At 32.4% G+C, this 14586-nt stretch overlaps 1 long non-coding RNA gene across 1 annotated transcript; it reads right to left on the reverse strand.

Moving 5' to 3' along the window:
* Positions 1 to 10916: 10916 nt before the first annotated feature.
* Positions 10917 to 11955, reverse strand: LOC112639623. Its single transcript, XR_003123591.1, has 3 exons — positions 11810 to 11955; positions 11149 to 11308; positions 10917 to 11011 (listed from the first exon to the last, which is right to left on the reverse strand). It is a non-coding gene; the product is annotated as an uncharacterized LOC112639623 (long non-coding RNA).
* Positions 11956 to 14586: the final 2631 nt, after the last annotated feature.

Below are 14586 nucleotides of genomic sequence, written 5' to 3' on the forward strand. Positions count from 1 at the left end.
AAACTAGGACTTAAATGATGAGCGGTATAACTTTCTGTCCCTGAACTTTTTAATGGAGAGGAATTATTATTCTTCTCTGGAGTTTTAAATAAATGACAGTAAGATCCAACAGTTATCTTACAATTAGTAATATATATTTTTCTATATTAAACATGCATTTTGCTTACTTTTATTTCCTTTACGTGTTACTGGCTGTAATAAACTAGGACTTAAGTGATAAGCGGTATAACTTTCTGTCTCTGAACTTTTTAATGGAGAGGAATTATTATTCTTCTCTGGAGTTTTAAATAAATGACAATAAGATTTGTTGCTATTGTTACAACAATTTGGACTAAGCATTTGTAACGGAGAACGTAAGCTTCTATCTGAAATAATACTCTTATTAACAGATAATTTTTTACTCAGTTGGATATTATAAATTTATCTATAGTACCATTCTTCTGTGGAGTTTCCTTTCCTTTTAAAGGAGATAGTATAATTGCTTCTTGTATCTCATATATATTTTGTTCTTGTAGAGTTTCTTGCATAAAAGATAAAGCAGCTTTTTCTTCATGTTTATGTAATTTTTCATGTCCATGTTTTTTTAACCTTTCAAATAATTGCGTTCTTTTATCTGACTCTTTATTCTTTTCCCTTATATTTCTGAGAACATTTATAGTGTCTGTATGGCTTTGCTTTGAAGATTCTGAGATTTTAATATTTAACGGTAACTTGGGTTGTTTTATGTGCTGTCTTGTTTTTGACTGCCTTTCTGGTGATAACATGCATGTACTTTTACAAAAAGATGCAGAAATAGAAGGAGGTGGCGCTATCTTTTTTGTATTTTTTGAGACATTAGTATATTTTTTGAATTGTTTTTTGTTGTTTTTTTCAATTGTCTTAGATTTTACGGGACATTTGTTATTGTCTGATTCCTTCTCTGATTCTGTTGAATCAAGAAAACAATTTTTTTTTTCTTTCTCATACCCTTACCAAATTCCTTGTCTGTTTCATAATTTGAATTATCTATGATTCCCTTATACGAAATTATGACATTAATGCGTGCATCTATAAAATTAGAAATACTAATGTATGGAAAACCGGAATAAAAAAGAATATAAGACATAAATCTTTAAGAAAAAATACATAAATATGCTATGATTCCTTTATAAAGAAGCAATAATCACACAAGCAAAGTTTTTGTGTTTTCTGTACTTACCATAAAATTTTCTAATAATTATACGTTCTTCTATCCAATCTGGAGATGCAGGTAATTCTTTTTGGACAAATTTCCCTGCATTGCAAGGAGGCCATTTGATTTTTGCTTCCATATTTTCATCTATATCCGTAATCCATTCCGTACGGCCAACGTCGTAAAATTCATCATCTTCTTGTGTCAGCTCGCGGCCTTTATGAGTTAAAAATTTGAACACAACAAACTGAAAAAAATGTTAAACATACATTAAAATAAAGCCATATACCGTAAAAGAACAAACATAAAAATGTATATAATTATAAAAATAGCGAACCTAAAAGTATAACAATACAGCTGTAATGATGAGAGAAATAATCTTTTTAAAAATATTTTAAGCTACTTCAGTAAAGGAATGGTATGCAAAAGAGGAACACAAACAAATGAATTTCCATCTGGCATAAGCCAACATTTTGCTGCAATATTAGTTAATAAAACAATTTGCTTTTCCATACTCAAATGTGATACTCGTACTATACCAAGTTCAACTGAAGACAAAGGATATTCATAGGCATTTCCAGTTTGAGAAAAAAAATGGCCTACAAAATATATTTGGTCTTGTCTTTGCACAATATTGTGTAGAATGGCAATTTCACCATCAACAGTTTTAAAACATGAATCTTTATTGTTACATTGGAATATGATGTTATTCACTGTAATTTTTTTATACTGGATGCCATTAATGATTTCATTAACAGGATGATTTCTTTGCATAGAAAGAAAAACATGATTTTCTTCATTTTCAAGAATTACATTTTGTGGTCCTTTTTCTAAGTCACGATAAGCAGCCTGTTGCAATGGTTTATAACCAGAATGGAGTAATCTTTTTATACCTTGCAATTTATTTTCAAAAACAAATGCGTTAAAGTTTTCCAGATGGCCATGTTGCTGACACTCTTCCTCTAAATGGCACATAGAATGGACATTATAAACTACAAATCTTGCACCATAAATAGCAACAGAATGTTTAATGAAGGTCCTTAACAATTGACCTGCATATTTGCAATGAGATTTTACTAAAACAGGGCTGCTTAAGATATATATTCCACAATGTAAAAGAAGAAAATGCTTGTAAATGTTTTCATCTAAATAATCTCTTAGTACTAATATTCCATCATACAACAAGAATCTTCTGAACTCTATAGCTTTATAAAAAGATATTTCTGCAAGAGATCTTGGAGGTCTATTAAAATCTTGAGGACATGAAGGTTTCAATAATATTAATTCCGAAGAAATAGCTGCAATAGTATTCCGATGCAATTTCCACGGCCCATTGCACATCTTCCAAGTCAAAAGTAATCTCTTTATAACACCTAGGAAAATCAAGTGCATTCCATCAAGACGAAACTGTGATACTAGGCCAGTTTCAATTTTTTCCAATGGTGAGTGACCAGTATGGTGATATGGTTGCTTTTGATTATTGTATGATTCATCCGTCCTCAAAGGCTCGTTAAGCTCAACAAAGGTCATCCTATTATCAATATATTCGCCAATGACTTCACATTTTTCACATGCGCAATATCCTACGTGATCTTTACAGCATTTAATTTTTGCGCGAGCTGGGGCATCTAAAATATAATGCCTTATAGAAAATGTGTATCGAATGCCATTACGTATGTATCCATTTTCTAAATATTCAATCTCTCTGACAAATGAATGTAAAAAGTCTTGTATATTAGGATCTTTATTTCCTTTATATATCGAGATAATAAAGGGTTCATTTTTAGACCATACAAGTCTTCCTAGTATAGGCCAAAATTTACTCGAGGAACTTTTGGATATAGGCAGACCATCAATATTAATATCAATCACAATTTTATTGAATCGCTCCAGATAATTATTTAAATTCATGGAGTCTAAATTAAAAATAATACCCTTGTACCAGATTTCACCATCATCGATTTGAATCAATTGTATATTGCGTACAGTGTTCAAAAGAGTTTTGTAAGTAAGGCATAGATTTGGGAATACTGGATGAAGTTTTAAAAGCAATGATTGCAATTTACGCATTGATAACATACCTTCTTCACATGCCCATTCTTTTATTTTTATAGCAACATATTGGCCTATCTCATTTATATGTAGACAATGTATTTGCTCTTCTTCTATATCTGTTTCATCACTTGAAACCAATTCTTGAACACCTATTCCTTCTACGTCACTTTCAGTGCAAGTATGAGTAGACTCTGTGTCATGAACTCTGGAATTCTCATTGTCAGAGAAATTTTCGATACTCAGTTCACTATTACTAGCATCATGTCTTAATAGTTCATTATTTTCAAGATTATCACTTTCATTATGATCATCTTTATCATTGTTACAATTAAAAACATTTATGTTATTATCTCCGGTAACATCATTATTTTTATCATGATTAGCATTGATAATATAGCATTGATTGACAATATGTTCACTTTCATTCTCACTCTCGTTATTGCTCTCACTTTTACCATATCGTTTATAAAGAACGGACGCTATTCTTTCCAATTTTGTCCTTTTGGCAATTTCTCTCTCTACCTTGCGATTTAATGCTGTCTTGAAAGCTCGAAAGTTTCTCTTAAAAAAAAAATTAAAAAAAATAATAATTACAATAATATAAAAGATTTAAAATGATTATAAAATAATAGTAAAATAATAGTTTAAATAGACTGTTAAAGTGTAAAAATAAAATTACATTCTAACAATATAGAAAGTGTAGAGTTAATGACTGTAGCAATCATTACATTTTTTTATAAATATATTAAAAGGTAAAAGTTGCAATAAAATACGAGCAACACAAGTAATACAATTATCAATACATTAGCAATACTTTGCAATAAATAAGCAATACATTTTAGATTCTTTTTTACATAAACAATTAAAATATAAATTAATTAATAATATAAAAGGTTCTATATATTATAATAAATAACGAGTGTTAGGAAAAAAGGCTAAGAGTCATAGCAGGATGTTCGTGCAATGTAAATTTTAAATATTAATAAGAATTAATTTTCTTAATACAATTTCATTTTGAGATACATATATTTTTACCAGAAAATTATACATACATTGTTCTCACTTTGGAGAATCAGAATGTACAAATTAAATAAGGAAATAGGAAGGAGATAAAGAAGGAAAAATAAGAAAAATATATCGGGGTGCGAGTGGCTAAGCCGAGATTTTCTTATTTTTCCTTCTTTATTTCCTTCCTATTTCCTTATTTAATTTGTAATATTCTGATTCTCCAAAGTGAGAACAATGTACGAATAATTTTCTGGTACAAATATATTTCAAAATGAGATTGTACTTTAAGAAAATTAATTCTTATTAATGTTTAAAATTTACATTGCACGAACATCCTGCTAGAAAGAAATAGTACGTACAAATTATAAAAAGTTCAATGAGAAGGAAGGAAACAAGAGAAAAAATATCGGGGTGCGAATGACTAATATCCGTTTCTACCAATGTCAATTAATTTCCCTAACAGCACATGTAGATACTGAGAATGTTCGAAGAATATCGCAAAAGTACAATGCTTATATTCTCAGAACATTTGAGATACATACTATGATATATTAAGTATATACTAAGAACCCAGATAGCACATGGACATTCGGTGAATGTCCATTGAACGTCTACTTTTGGACGTCGGACATCCATTTTTGATCCAAAAAGAATCCGTCGGACGTCTGATGGACATCCAAATCACGTACGTTTGACACAACTTTGGACATTCGTCAAATATTCGAAACAGGACTGTTGTCGAACTTATTTTGGACTTATCTTGGATTATCTTAGGACTTACTACGAGATCCAAAGTAAATCCGAAATAGGTCGAAAATGGTCTTATTTTGGATATATCATGGACGTAAATAGGATATATATAATGACTTGCGGATCTAATAATAATTTATTTAAAAATAATAAAATAATTGATTTATTTTAAATATAGACATTTATTATAGCGATTTCGGCTGGTCTGCACTGGTGTGCCACCTGTGTAGAGTTGGTGCAAGTGTATGCAGTGCGTACACACCAACCACTGGCCGATTACACCAACTGGCTCCAACAAATTTGTGAGAGCCACTTTGTGTACACCCAACATGCACCTGTGCGGTATACTGAGCCCAGACGAATACGCAGCTCCAGTGAGGGACTGCACCATTCGACCAGCCGAACATATAACACCCGAAATGTGCAGTCGGTGCAGACCAGCCGAAATCGCTATTAGCTTTTGAGCTTGGCATTGAAAATACTGTTTTAACAATATACATAATAATATATAAATCTTTATATATACAGGGAGATCCCGAAAAACCTTCCGTCTTTAAAATGACGTATTCCTGATACTATTCTAAGACAATTTTTTCTTTACCAAAATTTGATTTGAAGCGTAGTTTTTGAATTATAAGCAAAAATAGTTAGTAAATCATGCGTCGGGTACAGGAGGCAGGCAGGGGCGGCCCGACGCGCCGCGAGCGCGGGCGCAGCTGACCGACAGGCGATTACCACTGCATGAGTCACTAACTATTTTATCTTATAACATAAAATTATGCTTGAAATAAAATTTTGGTAAAGAAGAAAATGTCTTAGAATTACATCAGGAATACGTGTTCCTTAAAATAATGTTAATTATTAAAAGTTATTCCGGATCGCCGACCGTCGAACGTTGTAATCAGCTGATTGCTACACGCGATGTGTGTATGGCGGAGTGTGTGCGTAAAAGAGAGAGAGAGAGAGAGAGAGAGAGAGAGAGAGAGAGATTGCTCACTCACCTTGTAGCAGCGTAGCGAATCTTTATGCTACGTATTGTTGTAACTGCTGCACGATTATCAGATCGCTGCACCGCTGATGTTAGAGATGCGCGACACATCGAAACTTTCTCACTTCGAAACACTTTTACACTCGATTAACACAGATTACGCGATAACGAGTTTATTATTCTGTTTATTACTCACTCGATTCACATCGTTTTATCGAGACTAAAAATTACTTTAAAAGAAACGCGAGAGAACACATGACTCGACGCGAAGCGACGGACCGCGGAGACTGCGCGACCACGAGGGTTATGTGTTGCCAGAAACGCGACACGCGACATCTAACAATAAACGACTTGCACGACTGACGCGTGATTGACGCGAGATAAGACGAACAATCGGCTAAAACTTTCTCATTGCGAATGCGGTAGAAAACATGAAACGTATAAAACATGAAACGTACTTAAAATAATTAATTATTTATTATAAATAATAACTATTTTTAATCATAATAAATAATTATTATTTTAAAAAGCATGTGTTATGCGTTATTACATTTTCGAAACTATTGCATTCACGATGCGAAGATTTCAGTCAATCGCAGGAATAATGTAATTAACAAATTACATTTGGGAAAATTTATTTTTATTCTGCTCACAATAAAATGTTCCAACGTGAAAATGTATTGGTCGCTCTGAAAAGAGCGGATTGATTAAAAAAAATTTTAGAGCAGATGCTCAAAATGCCCGCCATCCATCCTAACGCAAGCTCTCATGCGTTTTAATAAATTTCTTTCGACGTTTTCCATTATTTCTTCGTCGATATTCCAAATAGCGAATCGTAATCTTGTCTCTAGATCTTCGATATTTTCGGGAAGCGTTTTATAAATGATTTCCTTACAGTATCCCCATAAGAAAAAATCTAGAGGGTTGAGATCCGGAGATCTTGCTGGCCAACGTATCGGGCCGTATCGACCCATCCAGCGTCCAGGAAAATTCTCGTTCAAAAAATTTGTAACAATTCTGGCGTTGTGTGGCCCAGCACCGTCTTGTTGAAAGATAATATTATTTCTTTCAAATAATGGCACATCTTCCAGGAAATGTGGTAGATTTTCTGTTAAAAAATCGACGTAGGTTCCTCCAGTTAAAATGTCTGGAAGAATAACCGGACCAAGAATTTCAGTGCCCATTATTCCAGCCCATACATTAATCTTCCAACGAGTTTGAAAATTTCGTAATCGCGTGACTCTCGGATTTTCTTCGCTCCAAAAGTGCATATTATGCACATTAAAAATTCCTTCTTGTGTGAATAGCGATTCATCGCTGAATATCACACGAGAGGAATATCTTGGATCTTGATCGACGTTTCGCAAAAAATTTTCGCAAAACGTTCGTCTTGCAGGGTAATCTGCTGGTCGTAAATGCTGCACGCGTGTATAATGAAACGCGTGCAACTTTTCTTCTTTTAATATTCTTTGTACGGTTGTATACGATAAATCATGTTCTCGAGCGACTACCCGAATACTTGTTTCGGGATTATCCTCGAAAGTACGTAGAACTCTTTCTGTATTCCGTACATTTCTAACGCTGCGATTTCTCCCAGCGTCATGTTTGTTCGGCAGGACACTGCCAGTATCGTATAATCTTTGAGCTGCTCCAAGTATGACATGACCCGATGGATGTCTTCGGTTTGGATATAATTCGGCGTATCTTCTTGCAGCAGGATTCTGCTGCACGTGACACTCGCCAATTGCCATCAGCATGTCGTAGTATTCTTGATTTGTGTACGCTGCCATATCTTCTTCGCGCTTATTGATATCGCTTATTGAGATCGCTGATAATCGCAAGCTTATTGATTGCATTATCGATCGTGCGTTTAATTTATACGATCTTCGCTGGGGGTCTGCGCCCCTCCTCGCCTCCCGCGACCAATCGCGAATGTCGCGCACGCTTATTAGCGATTGGTCGCGGGAGGCGAGGAGGGACGCAGACCCCCAGCGAAGATCGTATAAATTAAACGCACGATCGATAATGCAATCAATAAGCTTGCGATTATCAGCGATCTCAATAAGCGATATCAATAAGCGCGAAGAAGATATGGCAGCGTACACAAATCAAGAATACTACGACATGCTGATGGCACTTGGCGAGTGTCACGGGCAGCAGAATCCTGCTGCAAGAAGATACGCCGAATTATATCCAAACCGAAGACATCCATCGGATCATGTCATACTTGGAGCAGCTCAAAGATTATACGATACTGGCAGTGTCCTGCCGAACAAACATGACGCTGGGAGAAATCGCAGCGTTAGAAATGTACGGAATACAGAAAGAGTTCTACGTACTTTCGAGGATAATCCCGAAACAAGTATTCGGGTAGTCGCTCGAGAACATGATTTATCGTATACAACCGTACAAAGAATATTAAAAGAAGAAAAGTTGCACGCGTTTCATTATACACGCGTGCAGCATTTACGACCAGCAGATTACCCTGCAAGACGAACGTTTTGCGAAAATTTTTTGCGAAACGTCGATCAAGATCCAAGATATTCCTCTCGTGTGATATTCAGCGATGAATCGCTATTCACACAAGAAGGAATTTTTAATGTGCATAATATGCACTTTTGGAGCGAAGAAAATCCGAGAGTCACGCGATTACGAAATTTTCAAACTCGTTGGAAGATTAATGTATGGGCTGGAATAATGGGCACTGAAATTCTTGGTCCGGTTATTCTTCCAGACATTTTAACTGGAGGAACCTACGTCGATTTTTTAACAGAAAATCTACCACATTTCCTGGAAGATGTGCCATTATTTGAAAGAAATAATATTATCTTTCAACAAGACGGTGCTGGGCCACACAACGCCAGAATTGTTACAAATTTTTTGAACGAGAATTTTCCTGGACGCTGGATGGGTCGATACGGCCCGATACGTTGGCCCGCAAGATCTCCGGATCTCAACCCTCTAGATTTTTTCTTATGGGGATACTGTAAGGAAATCATTTATAAAACGCTTCCCGAAAATATCGAAGATCTAGAGACAAGATTACGATTCGCTATTTGGAATATCGACGAAGAAATAATGGAAAACGTCGAAAGAAATTTATTAAAACGCATGAGAGCTTGCGTTAGGATGGATGGCGGGCATTTTGAGCATCTGCTCTAAAATTTTTTTTAATCAATCCGCTCTTTTCAGAGCGACCAATACATTTTCACGTTGGAACATTTTATTGTGAGCAGAATAAAAATAAATTTTCCCAAATGTAATTTGTTAATTACATTATTCCTGCGATTGACTGAAATCTTCGCATCGTGAATGCAATAGTTTCGAAAATGTAATAACGCATAACACATGCTTTTTAAAATAATAATTATTTATTATGATTAAAAATAGTTATTATTTATAATAAATAATTAATTATTTTAAGTACGTTTCATGTTTTATACGTTTCATGTTTTCTACCGCATTCGCAATGAGAAAGTTTTAGCCGATTGTTCGTCTTATCTCGCGTCAATCACGCGTCAGTCGTGCAAGTCGTTTATTGTTAGATGTCGCGTGTCGCGTTTCTGGCAACACATAACCCTCGTGGTCGCGCAGTCTCCGCGGTCCGTCGCTTCGCGTCGAGTCATGTGTTCTCTCGCGTTTCTTTTAAAGTAATTTTTAGTCTCGATAAAACGATGTGAATCGAGTGAGTAATAAACAGAATAATAAACTCGTTATCGCGTAATCTGTGTTAATCGAGTGTAAAAGTGTTTCGAAGTGAGAAAGTTTCGATGTGTCGCGCATCTCTAACATCAGCGGTGCAGCGATCTGATAATCGTGCAGCAGTTACAACAATACGTAGCATAAAGATTCGCTACGCTGCTACAAGGTGAGTGAGCAATCTCTCTCTCTCTCTCTCTCTCTCTCTCTCTCTCTCTCTTTTACGCACACACTCCGCCATACACACATCGCGTGTAGCAATCAGCTGATTACAACGTTCGACGGTCGGCGATCCGGAATAACTTTTAATAATTAACATTATTTTAAGGAACACGTATTCCTGATGTAATTCTAAGACATTTTCTTCTTTACCAAAATTTTATTTCAAGCATAATTTTATGTTATAAGATAAAATAGTTAGTGACTCATGCAGTGGTAATCGCCTGTCGGTCAGCTGCGCCCGCGCTCGCGGCGCGTCGGGCCGCCCCTGCCTGCCTCCTGTACCCGACGCATGATTTACTAACTATTTTTGCTTATAATTCAAAAACTACGCTTCAAATCAAATTTTGGTAAAGAAAAAATTGTCTTAGAATAGTATCAGGAATACGTCATTTTAAAGACGGAAGGTTTTTCGGGATCTCCCTGTATATATATATATATATATATATATATATATATATATATATATACATATATATATATATCTCACAGAATTATCATCTTCCATTTCTGGAACATATCACAATATTACGCATTATAATAAATCTTAACAACTAAAAATTAAATCTTTGGACATGGTCACATATACATATTAGTATCACATACGTACGTATTATAAACTTTTCGTTTCTGGAAATATCGTAATATTACGCATTATAATAAATCTTAACAACTAAAAATTAAATCTTTAGACATGGTTACATATACATTAGTATCACATACGTACGTATTATAAAATAAACTTTCCATTTCTAGAAATATCGCAATATTACGCATTATAATAAATCTTAACTAGAAATTAAATATTTGAACATGGTTACATATAGTACATGGTTACATTAGTATCACATACGTACGTATTATCAAATTAACTTTAACAACTTAAAACTAAAACTTTGAACGCTATTACAATGTTAATATTACACATCATGTGTGTCATATGTAGATAATATATATGTAGATAATATATCAAAATTCGTCTTCTTTCTCTTGTTCAATTCTTTATTTATCTTCCTTCTTCTTCTCAGCATTCAATCTTTCTTTGGCTCTTCGCAGCCATTTCTGGATCGCCTCTTCTAAAATTTTTTTAGTATATTCGGAATTACTCTCTTGACCGGAAACTGTAATAAAAATCAGGATCTTGTAATCAGTAATTTCTTTTTTGATTATACATGTGGTTTTATTAAGATTAATCATTTAGATAAGAAAAATTGTATTAGTATACAAATAAATAGCATTATGTATATTAGACGCTTACTAATTAACAAGTCAGCGAGTTTTAAATGACAAAACTTTCGCTTTTGTTTTGCTCCAAGCCAACTATATTTTTCTGCTAGCTCATTGGTCAATAAACGAGTACAATTGCGCTTAATAAATTCATAAGGATGTTTTCCTCCAACTCGAGATACTTCTTTAACCTACAATAAATGTTTTGAGTACATTTTATTTTGAAAATTACAAGTGTAACAAATATATTTAATATTAATTTAATAATTTGAATATTTATTATTAATTTTTAGTAATATATTTCCATAGTAAACACTAATTAGACTTACAATGTAATAAAAATAGAATTAAAAAGAATTGAAAAAAAATCAGTTTCATTTTTTGAAATTTATATACTAATTTGATTTAATAAATTTTTATTTGCAATTTGAATTTATTTACTAAGTTAATTTGTATTTTATAATCAACATACCTATTTAAAATTTTAGATCAATTAGCTATAATTGTCTTTAAAATATTTTTGAAAACTTATATCATTGCAAATAATTTAAAATAAAAAATTAACAGCAAACATGAGAATTGCAACAATTTCTGTGTATCATAAATATATAATTATACTATTCAACTACTACTAAAGTATTAGTATCCAACTACTAGTTATAGTTTAATGATAATTAACGAAGTATTATTACTGATGTTTCGAAATTATTTGGTTGGTTTAAAAATTGCTCAACATGCTCTTCTAAATCTTCGATAGAATTAAAAGGAAGATGGAGAAAAGAAAAAATAGACTCTTCTCTTTGATTATTGCCATTTGGCCGTTGACGGATTTGTTGCATCAGTTCATTTTTCATGTCTCTTAAATCATCTGCTATTTGCCATAATTGTGTCCTGAAGTATGATTGCTGACGGATAATTTCTTTAAAATACTGAAGCACTATATTGTAAATAAGAACAAAAATAATAAAGATTACTTATTAAATTTCCAATTTTTTAAAAACTATTAAGATTGTATATGCATATATTGTATATAGAATAGATTCTTGTTCATGCTATCAACGTATACCATGGCATATTTTACTTATAAAGTGCAGAGACAAAAAATACGATCACAAAAATCTTTATTTTGTATAATAAAATAATAAAAATAATAAAAACATGATAAAAATATGAAGTTAATATAATTAAGATAATGATAAACATGATAAAGATAATGCTGATAAAAATGATAATAATAATATTAATAATAATATCAAAAAATAGAATAAATAGTAATAATAATTATTATTTCTTCACAGATATGTTTACTGATAACACAGCCATGAAAGATCATAAAGCTAATTTTAAAGAACATAAATTATATACCAATTTTATTGTTGACATCTTTTGTTTTATTATTTTCTATGTTATGTTCATTGTCTTGCGAAATATAATTATTATTCGAAATGTTTAATGATCCATCCGAAATGTTTAATGATCCATCCGGTAAGTGCTTCATACGTTTATCCTGAACTTCATTAGATAAGTGATCCTGAACTAATCTTGATTGGCTGTTGCTGCTTGCATTTTTGCGACTTGTACTTCTTGATAATTCTATGTATAAAAAAACAATTATGATATTAGTTATATTACCTCTATAATATAAAAAAGTGAACATATTTTATAATTTTATAGCATATTTATTTTATAATAATTTTATTTTATTAGCTTTTATTAATTTATTAATAACCTTTTTAATTTAAAAATACAAGTTTGACTTTCAATAGACCGTAAGAGCCGAACATGGATGATGGTGCATGAGTTTCAACAAGAATTAAGTTGAAACTGATATACGTGTCCTGGGCAACTATTTTTTGGTACAATACCAAGGCATTTAAATAATTCTCGTTACTTCGAGAAATTATTTTGATTTCCCCTCTATTCTCCCTATAACGAGAATTATTTAAACTCCTTAGTATCGTACCAAGAAATAGTTGTGCTCAGAGCACATACATCTATTTCAACGAAAACTTAATTCTCGTTGAAACTCACGCACTATCATCCGCGTTCGGTCCTTATGGTTTATTAAAGTCAAACTTGTATTTTCAAATAGAGAGCTTTATATAATTCCTTACTTTCTAATTTATTAATTTTATTAGCATTTTAGTATTATATAATTATATATAAGATTCTGCATTGGTGAACATAGGGAATTCAATGCTAATTCTGAAATGGTAAAATGTTGGCTCTTCTAACTACTTTACTTGACTATTTTAAAATAAAATTCCATTATCTATATTTTTTTAAAAGGCATATCAAGTATTGTATAAAATTAAAAAATTTTTTTATTGGCTATTTTTAAAATATTGTTAAATACAATCTTTTTTATCTCTTTCTATTTTTTAAAATCAAAATTGTATTTAAAAATATTACTATTTAACAATATTGATTTCGTCAATAAAAATTATATAAATTTCAACCAAATAATCTTGATTTGCAAAAAATGTAAATAAAAATTTACTCTAAAATAATTAGAGAAATCAATATTTTAACTTTTCACAATTGACATTAGATTTTTTATGTTGTGTTAGCAAATATAATAGCTAATAATCTTTTAATTAAACTACTTACAGAAGAGCTTGCATTTATATCGATAAACTGTAATTGCTAAATTATGTAAAGCAAATTTTTTCCGAGAAAAAGTATTTGATAATATATAATATAGAGGGTATGTCATTTTAAGTAATGAAGCTGAATATCTCTTAAAGTAAAAGAGATTAGGAAAAATATTTCAGACAAAAGTTATAGGTTTCAAGGAAAGCATAAGATGCTGCTATTAGTTTGACCTTAAAGAGTCGCCTGAAGGTCATCTCCAACTTTTTAAATGGGACATCCTATATACATTTACATACTCTTGTAGCTTGCTTCAAGAGCTTTCCAAAACACTATAATTAAATTAAATCGAAAGAAATTAGGCTCGTTATATGTTCAATAACATGATAAGAAAACTAGCGTCTACGAGCCACAGAGGATGATAAATGCCTGGAAAATTCTTTTTAATTGTACGCGAAATTTTAAACGAAAAACACGGCATATGCATATATTTTACTTGGTGCATTTAACCAAGATATAGATTCTCATTTTTGAGAAATTCTATACAACCCTCTTTACCCCCCTGAAGAGACGTAGACGAGAAAAATATCGGGGCGAAGTCGCTGAATCGGGAATCGAACCCGAGTCTTTCGCTTGCCGTGCGACTGCTCTTACCACTGAGCTATTCAGCCCCACACCGATACTACCCTCGTCTATTTGTTTATAACTATGGACAATGAAACGCGATCATTTCAGCTAGCGCGTGAATTAAATTAAATCGAAAGGAATTAGGCTCGTTATATGTTCAATAACATGATAAGAAAACTAGCATCTACGAGCCACAGAGGATGATAAATGCCTAGAAAATTCTTTTTAATTGTACGCGAAATTTTAAACG

Source organism: Camponotus floridanus, unplaced genomic scaffold (assembly GCF_003227725.1).
Source record: "Camponotus floridanus strain SB8 unplaced genomic scaffold, Cflo_v7.5 scaffold79, whole genome shotgun sequence".
Taxonomy (NCBI): Eukaryota; Metazoa; Arthropoda; class Insecta; order Hymenoptera; family Formicidae; genus Camponotus; species Camponotus floridanus.